At 29.5% G+C, this 20,921-nt stretch overlaps 1 long non-coding RNA gene across 1 annotated transcript in view; it reads right to left on the bottom strand.

The window, feature by feature from the left end:
• Window positions 1-17,264, bottom strand: part of LOC122269297 (uncharacterized) — a 25,127-nt gene extending 7,863 nt beyond the window's left edge. Inside the window, exon 1 of the long non-coding RNA XR_006225110.1 lies at window positions 16,002-17,264. This is a non-coding gene — a long non-coding RNA (uncharacterized lncRNA). The remainder of the gene's footprint in view (window positions 1-16,001) is intronic.
• Between the last annotated feature and the right edge of the window lie 3,657 nt (window positions 17,265-20,921).

Here is a 20,921-nt window from a genome sequence, read left to right as displayed (position 1 = left end):
ATACAACACTTTTAGAATTGAAGGATTTGTTACGTCAAGCTCTCAGGTATCATAATTTTGATCTAGTTGCTCTTCTACGTCATTTTGATTTATGTTGCTAAGTTAACTTTCAAAAAATTCTATGGCTGGCAACAGCATTTTTATTTTGTAAGTTGTTTATTTTTATTTCTTTTCGAATTTGTTATTTTTTTAGCGAAATGTTTTTCAACCTAACAGAATTTTTTGCCGACTGTTTTCTCTATGAATGAAGTATTTAACTGTTGAAAGAATACTGTTGAAGAATGAAATATTTAACTGTTGTGAAAAGAATCTTATTTAGTTGTACAAAGTACTTCAGCCAAAATTTAGGAGCCACGTAAGAGAATTATATGTATTAGATCAGAAACACATCATTAAAAGGCAGAATGCTTTGGTGTTTTCAAAACAAAGCAAACGTTGCCACCGGCGGAAAAGAAATACAGCCAAAATTTGGGAGCCACGTAAGAGAATTATATATAATAGATTATTTGGATGGTAGCCATAACAGAACAAATGATTAAGTAGTGATTTATCTGAAAATTTTTGCACAATGGTTAAAAAAAGCATCAATAAAGGTTTATTATTTTGTAAAAATATTTAGAAACTATCTTTTTAACCCTATAAATTGCGTAACACTGAAAGTTTACTTTTTTTTATACCAATGAAAAACAAAATTAACATAAGGAATGAAAAAAATATAAAAATAATTCACGTGGTTAGCCGAAATTCAACTGGTTATAGCCAAACAGCCATTTTATATTAATTTTGATTCGCAAAATAAACACAGTTCTAAAACATTTTGTTTCCGAGATTCCAGAGAAATTCTTTATGATTCGATATTAGATATTTTATTAGATTATTATTAGATATTTTATTAGATTATTATTAGATATTTTATTAGATTATTATCAGATATTTTATTAGATTAGATATTCGATATTTTATTAGATTAGATATTCGATATTAGATATTAAGATTAGATATCCGATATTAGATATTAAGATTAGATATTTTTTCTTCAGAAAGAAAAAATATCTAATCTTTGCCGAGCAGCTGATCTGAATTAAAAGCATAATTTAATTTAGTGGGACGGGCATCACAAAAACCTAAGATAGTATGAGACAGGCATTCGTTTCAAAAAGCATATCCAACGGTTTCGCTAGATTTCAAAAAAGTTTCGTAAATACTTTAATACTATGTTTTAATAAATACTTTATTTTTTTCTAAGGTATAGCAATTTCTCTTCTGATCCCATAATCGGCCGGAGAAAAAAAAATTCATTTTCTATTGCCCAATGAAAAGTGAAAAAGTGGTGAATGGTTAGAGAAATAATGCAAATTTAGCGTAAATCGCAAAAATAAATTTGTGTTTAAGGCATGAAGGGAGAAGGTTTAATTGGAATTCGATTGATGTGGCCAAACAGCCATTATATCTGAATTTTGGTTGGTGACATATACATGGTTTAATATATTTCGTTTTTGTTATTCCAGTTAATTTGTTTATGATTTCTAATGAAAGAAATTAGAGCTTTACTTCATCTAGTAATCTACTTGAATTAAAAGTATATTTTAAATTGAAGAATAGGCACCGTCACAACTTAAGAAGGGATTAAACGAGCGCATTTGAAAAAAAACACATTCAACGCTTTCAATAGGTTTCATAAATATTTTATAGTTTCGTAAGATATAGTAATTTCTTTGACCCCATAATGTGCAAACCAATAAAATTATCCTTACCTTCAATGGACTGAAAAGCAAAAGTAAAATAAGGGATGCAAAATTCAAAAACTTATGCAAACTAAGCAGATTTACCAAAATATTTTATGTTATGTTAGAAAAGTGCAAAGTAAATATGTTATGTAAGAAAAAAGCAAGGGGAAAGTTTAAGAGGTCTAAAGGAATTTTACCAAAAATATTTGTTATTGTTTGAAGAAAAAAAATAGATTGTGATCAGTTTTATTCTGAGCAATTTAACGTCGAATATAAGATATAATAGTGAAGAAACTTCCTAAAGTTTAAACCTCCTCATTGACAACACAAAATAATACAATCATTTTCTAAATTAGTATGATCTATAATTTATTCAAAAATAATATGTAATTTATTCAAATGCATTTATTCAAAGTTTTATCCTTTAATCTGTTTTTCTTAAATCATTCTTTTTCACCTGATACGCAAGATTTCTCAACTTATAATAAACTTAATGAGTTAAAACTTGGTAACTAATTTGAATATATCATATTGATTAAATTTATAATGGTACTTGAAAACTGTAAATTATTTCTTTTACTGACGAAATATTTTTTTTATAAAAATTCAAAAAATTAGCTTTTTTATTTTAACTTCATAATTTTAATTATTTTTGAGACAGTAAGGTTTAAAAAAAATCATATTAATTGCCAAATCAAGTTTGGTTTTAACGATGTTCCATTTTTGAAAAATTGGCATTTAACTATAATTTTTCACTCAAGGTGGTCAAGATCACCAGTATCTATCTTCTATCGAAACAAATGTAAAATATCATTTTGGGAAATTAATTAATTATTCAAGCCTCTTTTGAAATGATTATATATATATCGACAAGACATTCTACAAATTCGCCGAAAGTAGTTTTTGAAACACGACAAAAAGAGCACAATTCATGCAATGTTCAAGACGTATTTGCATAATTGTTCCCAGATTTTTCAAGTCAGTGAGCTCATTAAATTTTGCTTCCTCTCTCGTCATTTGCGTCCTCATTCCTCATTTCGTAAATGAGCTTTATTTTTTTCGTTTTTGATTTGCACTTGACTCTAAGACTTGATTTTCATCTTTCTCTTTTCCAAGATTACTTTCATGAACAATATTCTACAGATATAGAATGGAATAGGCTATTTTTAATTCAACAAGTAATTTTTATCTATGTTTTCCGTATCAAGTATCAATTAAAACTCCTGATTTATCAGACTCAGGCTTAGAAATATTTAGATCGTCTAAATATGGATCAGAAATTGTTTCACAATCAGCAAAATTTGCAAACGAGGCAAATAAAGAAAAGAGCACACTTTCCTTTCACTCACTCAGTAACAACAAATGTATTGCCGAATAAAATTAATCACAAAAGTTTCTGTAAAACTATGAATACCATCAATAAGAAAAACTACTATTTTTTATTTTTATTTTAGAACCGTTGTTGAACAACCGACTAAATTTTGAATTTGCTACTATAAATATTCAACTCCGTAGCCTTGTAATTTTGAACCCAATCCAGAAGAGAAGGAAACTCTTGAATCAAGTATTGAGAAAAATATGTCTTCGTAGAGAACTCTTTGATGGAACTAATCCGCATTTGTGTTACATGGAGAGGAAAACCACGACAATTTCTCACAGTTAATCTATCGGCAAATGGACTATAGACCGTGATTCGTCCCTGAGTGGGATATTTTGCGTCAAGGCAGTAGTCGATGCAACAAGACGGGTGTGGAATTCATAGCCATCACTGGCATTCGAATCCGATTCACCTCACTGGGGGGGCGAATATATTCCCTGAGCCACCATGACTCAAAAACGATCAATGGCAAGAGTTTATGCAATACCATTGTTGAGAACTCATTGAAAAACTTCTTTGGTGTTAAAAGTATCATTGTTACATAACGCAAAATTGTATAAAAGCCGCCTGAAAGTCATTACCTTAACCGAAAGAATTTCGTAACCATAATTAGAACATCAACAAAAGCGAAAAATACTGAGTATGCAAAAATATATTTTACTGTCATTTGCTGTTGCTATCAAATTTTGCTTACATTTGTTATATTGGCTATATTGTTACAATGTCTGAAAGCCTTTTGGTGGGTATTGCAGTGTGAGATGCGAAAGAAGTTACCTCCTTTCATGGTAAGTTAGTTTTTATATGCAACTAAATGCAAAAAAAAAACTTTTTTACTAATTAATTTTCATTTTATTTAGCTTTCGGCTTTCAAACTATAAATAAATTTTCAAATGTCTTTCCTTGTTTCATTTGTTTGTTATTTCCTGAATAATAAATACCCTGAATGTATAGTCTTTTTGATGTTTGAAGATCCTTTTCTTTAATTTCATACTATTCATAATTTTAGATTATAAGGTGCAAAATAACCTAAATTGTTGAAATTTTAATATTAGAAACTATTCTACTTGATAAATCATTACTATAAAACAATAATATTCAAGAAATAGATTGGAAAAAGAGATTTTTTTAGCATTTTTCCTGTATGTCACTCCTTTATAAATGATTGTTATAAAACAATACTCAAGAAATGATTTTTTTTTTAAATTATATTTTTCAGTATTTTTTGAGAATTTTAAGAGTCATGTGAGACAAATTCTCTTCTCCAATTCCATTATCAAAGTAATTTATTATCAAACTCCTCTTTCCGTCAAAACTGTAACCCGATTTCCACAAAGAGGATTTCTCTCCATTAATCTTTAAAACCGTTAACTACTCTAATTTACTTGCGCTCTCTAATATGTGTTTCCGGTAACAATGACCGGTCATAAATCTCTCTAAGGATTTAGAGAAGTGGTCTGTTCAAAGATATCAATCAGGATGAACACAGGAGCATGTTGAAACATGTCCAGCAACACCAAACAAGTTTTCGTTTATGTAATGAGCAATAATTTACTTATAATTATAACGGTGTTAACTATACTTAAACGAACTTAAATGCTTGGGACAATATAACAAAATTCCTCTTCGAAAATGCTATTTTTACTTCTAAACATGGCGACTGGACTGTGTATAGATCAGGAAACGGGCTTTGCAACAGAAAGATTCTGGGTTCGAATCCCGGGCAAGGCATGGATATTTTTTTATTCTCACTGCACTATCTATTCTTACTGTGGGAGCAGCGTTGCGCCACCTAATATGGTGCTCCTGAAAGAGTGGCCAGCAAATCTGCTCTTCAGATGCATGTATTGACGAAAGGTCGTTCCCCTGGGGGGCATTTAAAAAAAATTCCAAACAGTGGTATTGTTTCCAACTAAGTACATTTTTAGAACGGACTGAACCTTAATATCATTTGAATGTGCTACAACCTTAAAATGATTCTAGGTCAAGTCATATTATCATTCTTGAACTTAATTTCATTGTATTATAGTTCAGCTTGGACCCAAACATGATTTTATTTAACATTTTTACGGTAACAGATGATTTGTATTGTCATATTATGTTTCAATATTGTACCGTAGAGTGTACTTTACAAGTTTCCAAAATTTCAGCTTGATAACAATTTTACGCATGTATAGAAACTTGGAAATCAAAGTTTCTTTCCAAAAGCTCTTGTGGCGTATCTACCACTACGATTATTTAACATCAAATAACTAGTATATAAGACTTCTAACTTGATTCGATCTAGAGGTACCCTTAGTTAGATGAAGGTTGGCATTGTCTAACGGTCTCTCCCCCTATTGGTGACTTGCAGACGTGATATGATCACGCCCACTTCAATGGATGGTCACATTGAATTGTTGGCTTGCTAATTGTGACTGCGTCATCGTCTTCCTCACGCTGTTGCTGCTCAGTCTCATTTACACACAACTGATTTCTGCACACACTTGACTACTAATAGCAACACAGGAGTGACCACGCACACAACCATGAACTTAATATCGTTCTCATGGCTAAAGCTCAAAATCCAGTGACCTTAATCCAGCTCTCCCGGTCTTTCACAAATACAGCAACTAGGGGTATACGTTCATCGAATTCTATCCCTGATAAAATTCTGGTGGGGGAGTNTTGAATGTGCTACAACCTTAAAATGATTCTAGGTCAAGTCATATTATCATTCTTGAACTTGATTTCATTATATTATAGTTCAATTTGGACCCAAACTTGATTTTATTTATTGTTTTTACGGCTACAAAAGATTTGTATTGTCATATTATGTTTCAGTATTGTACCGATCCAGTAGAGTGTACTTTACAAGTTTCCAAAATTTCAGCTTGATGACAATTTTATGCATGTATAGAAACTTGGAAATCAAAGTTTCTTTCCAAAAGCTCTTGTGGCGTATCTACCACTACGATTATTAAACATCAATTTACTAGTATATAAGACATGCTAACTTGATTCAATCTAGAGGTATCTTTTGATAGATGACGGTTGGCATTGTCCAACTGTCTCTCTAACCATTGGTGACTTACAGACGTGATATGATCAGACGTGGATGGTCACATTGAATTGATGGCTTGCTAATTGTGACTGCGTCATCGTCTTCCCCACGTTGTTACTTCTCAGTCTCATTTACACACAACTGATTTCTGCTCACACTTGACTACTAATAGCAACACACTAGTGACCATGCACACAACCATGAACTCAATATAGCTCTCGTGGCTAAAGCTCAAAATCCCGTGACCTTAATCCAGCTCTCCTGGTCTTTCACATATACAGCAACTAGTGGTATCCGCTCATCGAATTCTAGCCCTGATAAAATTCTGGGGGCGGGGGGTTAGGGGAAGTATTGTGGCGTAACTACCACTACGATTATTAAACATCAATTCACTAGTATATAAGACATGCTAACTTGATTCAGTCTAAAGGTTCATTTTGATAGATGAAGGTTGGCATCGCCTATAAATCCCCCCACACTCTCTTTAAAAATGCTATCCTGAACTCTAGTGGACTTCATTACTATTTCAAAAATAATTTGCCACCCGTTTATTTTGCTAATAGTTATTTCTATAAAACTAAATAAGTAAATATCAACCTGCAATTAAATAAATAAGCAAGGTGGACAAAAAACCAATTATATGGAAAAAATAGTTTAAAATAATATCAAAGAAATGTAAAAAAATCACCATACTATTATTGATACCAATGATGTTAATTTTAATGGTAGCTGAAATCAAAATAAAAGCGTAATTTAATAAAACATCAACTTTATCGAGATTTTACTTATTATTACTTTTATAAATTATTATTACCTTTTCGTTTCGAAAAAGCTGCTTTTAGTTGTATAATAAGGATATTTATAATTTAGTTTTCAAATCCCTGTGAACTTTATTAAGTAATTTTATAATGTGAATGTTCTATCCGTTCCTGCTCTGCTAAGCCTAGTTCAAATTATTCTTAATATTCTCTCTTCTACACGTTTGTTTAAATTTCAAACTCATTTATTTTAAGAATTAGTGTACGTATGTAACCTGAAATACTGTTTTCACTTCATTGTCTCGTAAAAATTAACTTATTTTTATATGTATCATATCTTACTGTAAATATAAATTATAGGGTTACTAAATACCATTCATGGTGATTTGTTTCGGCTTCTTTTCGTTAAGTAATGTAAAAGAACGTTCTAGATGTTTCACAGTACCAGGAACTTACCTTTGATTTTGGTGTAATAAAACCCTACTGTAAAGTTTGCCTCCATTTTGGTGAAAAACGAAGATTTTCCACAGTGTACAATATGTGAGCCTCTTATTTGTGATATAGCTATAATTTCAAAAATAGAAATTATCTAGCAGTAAAAAATTACCTGCCCTTTAGAACGGACAAATATTTTAAATATTTCAAAAGTAATTAAATTTGCTTTTAAAAAACTGCAATTTGGTGAAATTTTTCCCTTTACGTGGAACATTTTTAAAAATTTACATTTTAATTTTGAAACTTTTTTTCGAATTAAGATGATGACCCTTATAAGTTTTTAAATATTAATAATTATATCACAAATACTTTTAATTTTCCCGAAACCACAGCTTTTCTCTATAGTGACGATTTCGCACTTTTCAAAATTAGCCCAAAGAGTTCTACTTAACAGTAGACTTAAACTTAAAATAACAGTCAGGAATAATAGTTAATTCTGTGCGAAGACAGAGCATTCGAAAATAGCCGTAACTGAAAAAAAAGAGAGAAATATTTGGCATCTACATAATTATCTAGTATATCAAGTCAAGAGGATGATTAGTTAAGAAGATATTGTTTAATATTGTAAAAACATATTTAAAAGTCAGATATTTAAAACTTTTATCATCAATGATAATGGTATTTTATATCATCAATATTTAAATGCACTTAAGATTAAGTTTTCTTTACATAATTCAGTACTTAGTAAAATTAAATCATTATTATTGATAAATGTTTTTTAAATAAATTTATCTAAATAGGACTAGTTTTAAATTCTTTAACTGAAATTTTCTTGAATTAAAAACAAATGCATATTGAGGCAGAAAGTATTTTAATCACATAAGTTAAAGGAGGGTAAGTAAAACAAAGCAAAAAGTTTGACTTTTGAATAGCCTTAAAATCACCAAGCAGGCTGCGAAACACAATTAAAAGTTACAAATAAGCAAAAGAAATCACTAAAAAAGTTTTCAACTATAAAAATTCTAATCACGGAGTAGATAAATAAACGTAAAATATTTAGAATAAAAAGGTTGGCATTTATTTTTTAACTGAAAAAAATCCTTTTGAATGAAGGTTTTGTTTTAAAGAACTTTTTCTGAAAAGATTTAAAGTTGGAATCTTAGTTGGAATTAGAAGTAGTACATTCTACATGACCCACGCAGTTTAAATACACATAATTTAAAATTACTATTTCGATTTAGTTTCCGAAAGAAAAGTATTTCCATTCTTCTAAACTTAATTTTATTTATTTTAAAAAAATTTTATTTAAAAAAAAAAGAAATTTCATTAACGTTAAAAAAAAATTCTTCCTGTATTTGAAAAAAAAAATGTAAAGTTACGAAATAAAAAACTGATAAAAGTTTTTGCCATCTTCAATTGAATGTCAAAATAATTTTTAAGTTCAATGTGGTTGAATATTTAAACATGTTCAACGGGAAATATTACAATCAAAATGCTTTATATAAAATTAATTTAAAAACTGTAAACAAAGTAAAAACGAGGGAGTATCTTTTTAAATATGCTTACAATTATTATGAAATTTATCTAAGCTTTTCTAAAATATTAGAATTAGTAAAAAAAAATTAAATTGTTTTACTTTGGATAGATCCTTTTTTTATTTATTCTGAAACACTTTTGTCGTTTAAGCATTTTAAAGACTCATTCAAAAACAAACCTAAAAAAAAAAAGAGAGAAAACACGAGAAGTAGCAGTTTAAATTTTCCTAACTTGAATAAAAAGAAAATTAAATAATCTTCATCAAAATCGAACGAATAGTTCCTGAGTTTTAAAATTTAAAAAGCGCCATATTTTTCATTCTCATAGTTTCACTTCTCAACGACTTTTCGATCAATTTCGCTCAAAATTAAGCGCATGGCTTAAAGTAAAGGGAAAATTGGTATTACCTTACAACTCAAACACTTTTCAAATATTATTAAATAAAATGATAAAATACCATGAATAAATATTAAAATTATTTATAGCAGCATTATCTTTAGATAGATTATAATATAATTGTGAGGAAAATATTTTTAATTTGAAACGATTTTTCTGAAAAACTTCCAAGATATGGGTAATTACAAAACTGTGCAATTAATTTTAAAAGACTGTAATCTTCGACCTCTCTCTTGCCTAAACTATTGATACCGCATGTGGCTAATCCTGCCTATTTTGATATTCAAGAATCCGCATCTGTCAATAAAAGGTATGTTTAGTCAAAGAGGGACTACTTTTGCGTCGTTTTCAAAAATTAATAGCTATTATTAATTAATTTTTAATTTTTGAATTCACTCTTTTAGTTAATCTGATTATTTGAACAAAAATTAATCAATTATTAGAGAAAAAGTTATTCAATTATTAGGAGGAATAAATTCAAAATTTCACCATTCTGGAGGAGAATTTTGTATTTAGTATATTTAGTTGATACCTGCTTCTGAAGGCATAAATTACTGTGTTGGTGGCCATTTCTGATTTTCCATGCATGTGCTAGGGAACATTCCTTTAATTTTTTTTTTTTGCAGCTAAATAATTTTTTTAATCAATTTGATTGGAAAATGAAACATTGAAATAATTGATTTTCTAACTAAGATGACTAAGTAACAAAATGTCATTTTGTGATAGAACATTTGTTTTTAATAAATTGGTTTTAAATTGGTAATAAATTGGTTTTAAGAAAAATTATTTCTTTTGCTATGCCTTACGAAATCAAAGGGGAAAAACATGATTGTTAAATCTCAGACCAGTCTCAGAATTGTATGTTGGACTAGTATAAATTATGTGCACCAGGCCAAGTTAGCCCTAATACACTTTTCTGGCAACTTTGCCGTTTCACAATATGCGAAATTTTTATCTTCTTAGTAAAGTTATAAATTCTCAAAATATTCCAATAAGATACTATTTGGGTATTGCACTGATGAATAATTTGATTTATTTTAACTTATTCAGGCTACTTAAAAAATAAATTTCAATAGCATGAGGGTTTAAATTCAATCTATTAACAACTTTAACATGTTGACTGCCGTTTCACCCATATTCCGGTAAAAGCATGTCCGGGTGACACGGCATGACAGCCCAATACGGGATGCATCACCAGTACTGGGGTGGCGCTTATTTGACTACTAGCGAAGGATATTCGTATGTATTTGAAAAGATATTTCACAGGAAGTAACAAGACTCATTAATTATTGTAAAAGTAATACAAAAATGATTTATTTAGAAAATTACTGTGAGCCTCATAAAAGCTTTCTTGTTTACTGCTAGTTAACTCACTAAGAAATAAGTTTTCCCTTTTTATTTTCGAAATTTCAACGAATTAGGGTTAATATTTTAAGTTAAACTCCTCTTTATTCGGCAAATATTCAAAGTGGTGAAATGAGAAACAGATGCGAAACAACGGACACAAATAAACAGACTTGATACCGCGGAAGCAAAAGGAGCGAGATGTTAATTTTGTGACCACTAGAGGCTCGCATTATTAAAATATCGGTGGGAGAACTTAGAATACGTTTCGTACAGCGGTACTCGTGGCCTGAAGGAGATTTCACTGTAAACGTGTTAAAAGGAAAAAGAACTCATCATAAGTGTCATCTAATGAAAAACATCCAATAGTTTAAAGTTGAACATATAGTAGTCAAAGCTACAACATGGTGTTGTACATAGCGCTAATTTTTGCACTATAGCACTAGTAACATAGCACTATAGCACTAGTGTACGGCACAGTTCGTTCACAAAAAATTATAGTATTAACAAATAAACGAATATTTCTCATAACATTTCTTTGTTACTTTAATTTCTTGCTCAGCTTTTGATAAAGTGAAGAAACCTTTATTATATGAAAGAAATTCCCTGTACAATATGTATTGTTCCCAATATAATAAGAATTAATGATCTTAAAAGTTTCTATTTATCCATAAAACTTAAGCCTTCCTATAACATTTTATCTTGCAACTCTCGAATATTTTATCAAAAATTAACGATTTTTCTATTTAATAATGAACTAAATTTTACTACCTTGTTAGATATAAAACCCAATACTTTATTTTACGAAAAGTTTTAACTCTACTTAAGTCACGTAGGTAAAATAATTTCGAAGGAACACTTGCTTGCAAGCTTTTACGACATATTTGTCGCAATCGTAAACTGCTGTCTACATTAAAGATTCTGAAAACACTCTTAGCCAAAACTTGTTTTCTCGTAAACCATTATAAATCAAGAATCCAACCAACTGCTTGGGATATAAATTGCTTTTCTTTACTTTCAACTCTAAATTCTTTCCGACGAAGAGAATCAGCATTGTTATTGTGAAAGTTATAAATGGAAGAATGAAAGGAATTATTCGGTGGCCCAAATGCTTTCTGTATAATCCATTCTTCTCGAGAAGTTGCGTTAATCATCTACCTGTAGTTTTCTCTCAGCCGCAGTATAATAATTTGTGAATTTTCTTAACTAAGCAATGTTTACTAGATATCAATAAAATGTCTGTATTTTTGTACGTTGGATATTTTATTCAATCTGTAATTGGTTCCTAATCTCCTAACTATAATAAAAAAATAAGAAATTGTGTGAAATTCTAACCACGCATTCGTTTTTTTTTTTTAAATTTTATTTTATAACCGGCCAGGAACAGCCAACCCGATTCTAAGTTTATGAGTATCAATGTCCAATTCCGTGGCATTGTTTTTTTTTTTCGAATGACAGGCACTGAACTTTATTCGTTTCGCCCAAGAACATGCCAGGCGTGTTACTCATTTCGCGTTGCTAAGTGGGCACCTGTGACCCAAAGTCACGGAGAGGCGAGTAACATCGCCCACGCCACACTGCCACAAACCCGTTCATAGGGTGGGCCACATTCACACATCACACACAACAGAGGACAACACAAGAGAGAGAAACGTCCATGCCCAGAGCGGGATTCGAACCCGTGGCCATTGGCTTTGCAGTCAGGCGCGTGGTATTGTAATTTGAACCGAACCCAAAACTCTTGGAAGTCTTTGGATTAAGCATTGGGACTAACTAGCCTTAATGGAGGACTTTTTGCCGGAACTACCCGCTACATGGAGAGGAAAACTGTAAAAAACTTTCACCGCTATCTCGACGGCCAGTTGATTCTAAGCCGTGTTCCGTCTACTACTAAGGATATTTTTACGTCAGCATTGTGGTCGCTGCAAACCGGGAGCAGAATTCTAATCAATCAGCCATTGCCAGAGATGCCAACTGCTCCGGACACGCAAAAATAATTAAAAAAACGGTAACTAACTACAAAATAAATTTCGCAAATATTTGACTATTGTTGCTAGCTTTTTAAGAGGCATAGTATTATAAAGTGGTGAATTATATAATTCTAGGAATTATTTCGAAATAGTAGTGGATAAAAATCTGCTAAATTGAATTTATTAAACTAAGAATCACAATTGATAAAATACCACTTTAAAATAATATTTTTACTGTCCGGAGCAAGTTGGCATCTTTGCATTACTGGGATTCGAACCTGGGTCACCTCATTTTGAAGCAAATGTTCAATCCCCTTAGCAACCACGACTGCTGCGCATTTGTTTATCTGCGTGCCTCTTTTATGACTTCTTATTTATTTGTAATAGTATCCTGAATTTTAAGAAATAGATAAGCAAAGGACAATTTTAGCCTCGAATACTAAAAATTTTTCACAAGTTTCAACTAGTTCACTGGTCAGTGATGTTTGAAAAATGATTTTTTCTCATAGATTTAGCATTTGTTGCTTTTATAAATAAAATTGTAAATGATTTATCTTTTTCAGTTATTTCAAAAATAAAACGTTCAGGAACGTTTGCTAGCTTACAAATCTACTTAAATAAAAACAAATTTCATGGGGAACTTTCTGCACAGATTAAGCACAATAGTACAATTATCTTTGGACGATAATGTCAGTTGAGCCAAAACAAAATCGACGACAAAATCACCAAATCAGAAATTACAAAAAACTTTCAGACCACGTGTTTATTTTGTTTATTCTTGGTTACACTTTTGCCACTTGTTTCTATAAAAATAACGAAAAGTCAATATTAATGAGGACAAAAAATATGTACTACAGTACAAATTCATCAAAATATTTATTGTGGTAAATCTTGACTATCATGTGTAGGCCACGATCTATAGCTTTATTTTTTAGGACAAATATTACTGAGGCATATTTATTTTTATCATGCCGAGTTCTAAAACTTTTAAAGTAAAATCAGTAAGAAACCAAAAAAAAAAAAATTTAAATAATTTTTTTAATTAGCTCATTTTATGATGTTTTACAAATTTCTGTATATTTGTATTATGTTAATCAATATAGATTTATTTATTCACAATTTTTCCTCCCGTACGAGTGTTCAGCTTATAACGTATAAAATATTCGTTTCGTAAATACAGGATGAAGCAAAACCAGGTCATAAAAAATTTAATCGATTAATTTTAATCATATTACAAATAATCATAAATAAAGATTAAAATATCAAAAGCCTTAAGTAATCGTAATTTACTATTGCAATTGTAACCGTGTGTAAACTTTGTACTGCGTACAAACTTCACTTATTGAGTAAGAAAAAGTTGAATTAGCGTATTCATTTTATTTTCACCTATATTCACCTATTTCATTTTCGTAAAAAGATTAGCACTCATCTAGCTTATTTATGTAACCAAACAGAAGTCACCACAAATCAGAAAAGAAATAAAAAACATGAAAATCGTTAAACTTGAAAGGCCCTGTCTCAAATTATATTCTACGAGTATTTAAAGAAGGCCTTGCAACTAAAATTGAACTAAGGCTACAAATAATAAGAATCTGCAATTTTATATAATAATGATTGAATTAAATCTTGATTACAATTTTAATTTTGATTTCAAGTAATCATGATTACATGCAATCTTAATTTTAAAAAAAATTGCATATTGTATTCAATACTTTTCAATTCTACATTTTTTGTTAAACACAATGTAAAAAAATGTATCACAAATTACATAAGAAACTTTCATTGGGGATTTTATATATTTGAACGCATATGCATAACCATCGATTGAATAAAAATTAATAAATAAATAAAAATAAAATTTTACTTGCATATTACAGATTACGCAAATAATATAGCTTTACATATAGAACTTTGAGAACTTTTTTTAAATTTGTTGCAGACCATATTTGTTAGTGCTTCTCCTTTCTGTCGTTAAAAGTAATTTTATATTGAATACATATAACTAATTTTATTATGTTACGCTAATAAAATCAGATAATAGCAATATATTGCTACGTCATAAACTATTATTTAAATTACTTTATTCCATTACGTATGTCTCACAAAATCAAATATAAGAAATAGCTTCTTATGCTGGTATATAACTATGTAAGGGACATATTTCAACTATATTAATGCTTCGAAGCTGTATGACATATTCTATAGCCAAAGAAAGAAAGATGACAATCTTCGAATTTTATTCCTTTTGAAATAACGATACGGCATTCAGCCAGAGCACATAAATTCCTATAACTGAAGTATCATTATTTGTTCAGTCTTTCTTGGGAATAGTTTCACTTCCCTTTTTTTTCAAACAGTTACATTTATAAGAATTATTTTTGTACCTCTTAGCTTTTCATTTCTTACATTTAATGTCTGAAGGTATAAAGGTATGACATTCAGAACGAGTTTTCTCAGTGATTAATGCACCCATATATATGGCAAATGATGTTCGTATATTGCAGTATTCGAATAAATAGCTAACGCATATTTTTCGTCATACATGGTACACCTAATGGACACAAAATGGCATTTAGTTATCGCCGCCTGCCCTCATCGGCTTTGTAAGATGCTAAAATTTATTCCTGAGAATTATTACTGGAAAAAGATGTTATTAGGAATAAAAATAAGTGTAAAGTTCCAAAAATTATAAGGCTTGCTGGAGAAGTTAATATAAGGACACCCAAATCATGAAGTATCTATTAAATATTTTGTTTTATTTATTTATAAATTCTGCTAACATCATTTTTCAATTATTAGTATAATTAATTGTACTGTTAAAGATCAATATTTCCATTTGAGGTACCCAAACACCTTTATAAGTCAATTTTAACTGAATCAAGAAATTTAAGGAATTTATCTAAAATAAATTCATTTGTAAAACTATTTGAGTTTTTGTAAATTTATTTTTTAGCTTTTAAATTTTTAAACTGTTTACTTTTAAACTATTTGACGTTTGATTCTTTCTCATTTAGTCCAGAATTTATGATACAGTTAATTTAGGTCACTTTGCTTGACTTTAAAATTATTCACGTCGATTAGTTAAGGAAAGGAAATTAATTTCTAGGTTTGTCGGAAAGACTTGAGTTGTGATGTTCGCTTCATTGTTTCTTTTCATTAAGAACTTTAAAAAAAACAGATGGGCGAAGCTACTAATCGTAGTACCTTTGCCTAACAAATGCATTCGCTTGCAAACTGCCTTTAAACTCGACTCATCCTATGACAGAGCAAAAGCAAACGTTGAAACAAATGTAAGAATTCCTTCATCCTTATTTATAATTTTTATAAATAATATTTATAATAGGCAACAATTAAAATGTTGAATTCTTGATTTAAAATTTTATTTAATGGTTGATTAAAAAATAACGAAAAACATACCCATATAGCGTGCAGCTTTGAAACATTTTCAAAAGGAATTCGCCTGATTGTTTCTTCGGAGGTAGAGTTCAAGAACAACGTTGGTCAGACAACTGGCTGACTTTTCCTCCAGTTTTTTAGTAAAAATAATCACGTTCAATTTCTCTATGTTTCTCAAGTACAGTCACAAATGTTGATGTTACGTTGTTTGAAAATATCTTAAGATATCTTCTTCAAGCGGAATTCACCAAATCGTTCACTTGAAGGTGGAGCTTTAGAAAACAACGTTGGTTAGATAACTGACGGACTTTTCATCCAGTTTTTTACGAAACGAATCTCATTCCATTTCTCTATGTTTCTCAGATAGAATTACAATATTTGCAATGTATGCTTTTAATTATTTATTTAAAAAAAAGAAAAAAAAAGAAATTTCCCAAATGCATTGGTCTCACGGTTGAAAGCTCAATTGTCTCATTCATTTTAATGTTTTGTACTTTCGTTATGCATTTTCACCTTGAGCTTTCGGGACTTTTTTACTTGATAAGAAGTGGACAAAATTAGCTCGTTTTTCCGATGCATCATGGAGTAACATTGCCCTGCAAAACAAAGATATGAAAATTGGAATATAAATATTTGACTATCGTGTCCTATATTCTTTGTAAATGGAATATGCATTTCAAGGTTGCGCAATTTCCCTTCTCAGTTACCATAGTATCCACAAATCTCGCTTTACCCTTTCGCCGGTACGTTATTTTTATAAAAATATCATAATAATATGCAGTTTTAAGTTATGGATACTCCTTAACTGCCGTGTGAATAAGAAGAGCAGTGTTGCTGCCTGTCACATAGTTACCAAGGCGACGAAGGCAGAAAATGTGACCTTGGGACGCCAATCATAATTACGAAGAGTATAGTCATATCAAAATCATCATATAAAGCTAGCTAAAGTTGTAGTAGCTCACTATCTAAAAACTTTAAATATAGCTTCCTTCTGTGATAATATTTTGCTTCCAATGCTTATTTGTGTATGTTTCCAATGTTTATTATATTTTGTTTCCAATGTTCATTAGCGCAATATTATGATATTCCAGCTTTTACAATTTTGTCAAGCATGAACTAGTATCAGAAACGCTCAACTATAATGTCACGATTTTGCCCCCATTTTGGTTAAGCAACTTTAAACGAAAACGTAATGTTGAAGCTGTTGATTCGAATAATAAGCACTTGAGTGTTTCCATCTTATAATTATTTCAGTTTTATCTCCTTTTATTTCTTTTTCTACATCTTTTTCTATAAACAGAGAATAGATAATTGATGATTTTATCAAAAATCATTTGAATAATATTTGTAAGAAATTTCACAAGTGACATATAACTGAAAAAAATTACAGTTATTCCTATTTATCTACTAGCTTAAAAAGAAATGCTGTGTATAACAAAAATGTTATATTCAACAAAAATACAAAGAAGTTGAAGTACTTGAATTGTAATTTATTTTAGCATTAAAAATGCCCAATAACTTATCAAATATTTATGAAAGAAGGGGGTAAATCGTGACATTATCACAATGCTCTTTCTAGCTTCTTTTCGCCCTACTCACACTAATGCCCTCTGCAATTTTAAATAGAAAAGGCCAAAGGTCTACTATTCAAATTCACAACATGAATTTGAAAAGTAGATTCTCTATAATCCATAAGTTATTGTCGTATGTTTTCTATTTCTGCGTATTTTCTATCAATGCTCTCATTTCATTTATAGTTTAGAAGTTCAGAACTGTTTATTTAATTTTAATAAAAGGTTAATAGGATTAATTTTAAGATTAATTTAATTAATAATTAGATTAATTTTAATAATTTAATTTTGAATCAAGATAATATTGTGTAAGTTTATATTAAGTAAAACCAATAATAGAAATATACAAAATTACTCTACGATCTCTTCTTCTATCACGTAAACGAGTATTTATGCTTTTTACAGCAACGAGGCACTGTACACAGTTGGGTAGAAAATATTATCATTTAGTTAAATGGACCTCCATTTTTCACGCTCTAGCATCAAAGTAAAACCTCTTAATTTACTTGTCCGTTCTTATTTATCATGACGTCACCGATACTTTTAACGTTATGGGAATCACTCTAAATTGATTTTTATCTTATATAACTTTAAGTAAATAAAACTTACATTTTTAAATGGATTTCAATACATAAAGACCTGTTTCATACACGTTCAGTTTTTCTATTCAAAATTTCTAAAACAATAAAAAACGCGTCTATGTATTTCTAACGAGATCCATTACATTAATTTTAACGTATAACATTATCCACTTTCAATTTATTACACGGAAATGGTATATCATTTTCTCTTGAATAATTCATTCTATTTGAGATAAAATCATCAGATTATATTAGATATTTGAAAGATATTCTCCAAGTATAAATAGAACGTTTTAACTGAAAATAGCTTTTTAGAATAATCAGTTATCAAATATTCCTGAATATCAAATACATACTCGTATATCCTTCGATATTTAATTTTAAAAATAAGAAGGAATTTTGGCACAGAACCTGCTTGGAATAATGTTGCAGCTTTCCACATTGTATTACTTAATGGAACATATTTTTAACGTAATGACTTTTCTTGCGCAGTTTCAGCAAAGCTAAATAATTTAAAAATATAAATCATCAGTATATTTAAAGATTACTTTAAATATTCAGGAGAAAATGGCTTAAACAATTTTAATTATGCTTAGTCAGTCTCTATAATTGATGAAGTGAAGTTTTTAATGTCAGCTATCAAAAAAGCGTCAAACAGTCTTCTAGTGAAAAATTTCAGAGAGTCCATTGAATTTACTCTGTAAATCGTTTAAGAAATCCTTTATTTTATAAAAGATTTCTTAAAAATAGCGTTATTTACAAAAAACTAACGTTTTCTAGATCGAAAAACGAAATTCATGCTGATGCTTTAGAATTTTAAATCTTCCATAACTTGTGTGTGCCAAATTGGAGCTAATACAAATAACTGAGTATCAAACAACGAAATATAATTAAATTATTTGCTTTTATTTTTTATTAAACTTTTTTTAATTGCCAAAATTTTTATAAAATCTTTAAAAATCATACAATTATCGGTTTCAAAAATGAATCATACAAATAATAATTAATTTTGTCAAAAATAGTTTAAGACATTTGAGTAATATTTTGCTACCTTTGAAAAGATTTTGGGTTTGATTTTTGACTAATATTTTATTAATTTACTTTTACTTTATTCTTAGCTACAACGCATAGTCCCTGTAATTCGAATTTGTCTTCTTACTTTTAATACATATCATACAGTGAAATATAATACATTCATTCGCTTTCAGTTTAGCGATTTTCATTAAACTTTGGTTTTAATTGCAGCTTTCATAGAAACTTTAAAAATCATACCATTGTTCGATTCAAAAATAAATCGTAAAAAAAGAAATAAATTTAACGGGAATAATTTCGTTAAAACATTTGAGTAATATTGAAAGTGCTTGTTTTATTATTTTTGATTTATTCTCTATTACAACTGTTAGCTCCTGTTATTTAAATTTATGCTCATGCTAATTAATACATATACAGTGAAATATAATGTATTCATTCGCTTTCAATTAATTTCATATTAAACTTTGGTTTTCATTGCCAACTATCGCGGAATCTTCAAAAATCATACGACTGCTAGATTCAAAAATAAATCTTGAAAATAAATAACTCTGTCAGAAATAATTTTCTAGAACATTTTATTATTGTTGAAAGCACTGATTACTTTTGATTTATTCTTTATTGCAACGTGTAGTCTCTATAAACCAAATTTGTGTTCATATAAATTAATCAAAAAATTAAATGTACCTTCACTCGCTTTCAGCTTAGTTAATTTTTTTATTGAACTCTGGTTTTAATTACTAGCTATCGTAGAATCTTTAAAAATCATAGAGTTGTTAGAGTCAGAAATAAATCATGAAAATAATAATTAACTTTGACAGAAACAAATTCTTTAAAACATTTGAGTAATATAGAACGAACAAGTTTTTATTACTTTTGGGATAATAAGCAAAGTTTATAAGTTATTAGAAAGAACACCAAAGTTTACTAGTTATGACTACTCAAAGCAAAAAGGATAAGACTTACTCTGGAGAGCAATTATTGAGCTATCTTGACGTTAGAGGTTATTCTAACATTACTTGGGGCAACTAGGTCACTTAATAAAAAATATCCGAATTCTATTTTGCTATTACCGTTTCCCTGAGGTCCTACCACTATAATCCGAAATAGATAAAACATCTTATGCCGACTCTAAAAATATTACTAAGATGTGTATATAACGAATACGTCGGCATCCAATATAAAGGAAAATATTTATCATCTTTCAAATGATTTTTCGTTAAATCAAGATTTAAGTTGAACTAAATATTGTATTAATGTGACTTATATAAATCGGAAGTTAAAATCGGATGGTTAGCAATATTATTTTATTTGGTGGGGGCAAGTTGAGAAATGTTAAACAGTGTAGAGCATTTTAACACTTTCGTTGATGCTGGGTGTTCTGTAATGGCCACTCTTCACAAATATTTTCTGGTTTCTTGTAGAGAATAAAGTAAGCAATAAACACTTTAGAGTTCGCAAACAATAGTATGGAATTTTCATACCTTAGTTTACATATAAATGTTTTGTTAAAGAATGTTGCCCCTTGATTCATAAAAAAATTTGGATTAGTTTGTCTATCACTTCATTACTGTCATAGTGTCAAAACGATTAGTATGCGATGCTGACTCACGCAGTCATGAAGATGCTCGCATTTTTTTTCAGGACTCAACTAGTTCCAATGAAAAAAAACACATAAAAAGAACAAGACATTAAAATTAATGAAAGACTCTTGAACTTGCAAAAATAGGACTGAAGATGCTCGTATTTTTTCACAAGGC

Source organism: Parasteatoda tepidariorum, chromosome 2 (assembly GCF_043381705.1).
Source record: "Parasteatoda tepidariorum isolate YZ-2023 chromosome 2, CAS_Ptep_4.0, whole genome shotgun sequence".
NCBI classification, from domain to species: Eukaryota; Metazoa; Arthropoda; class Arachnida; order Araneae; family Theridiidae; genus Parasteatoda; species Parasteatoda tepidariorum.
The sequence above is the reverse complement of the archived record's forward strand: the minus strand, read 5'-3'. Positions and strand labels throughout refer to the sequence as shown.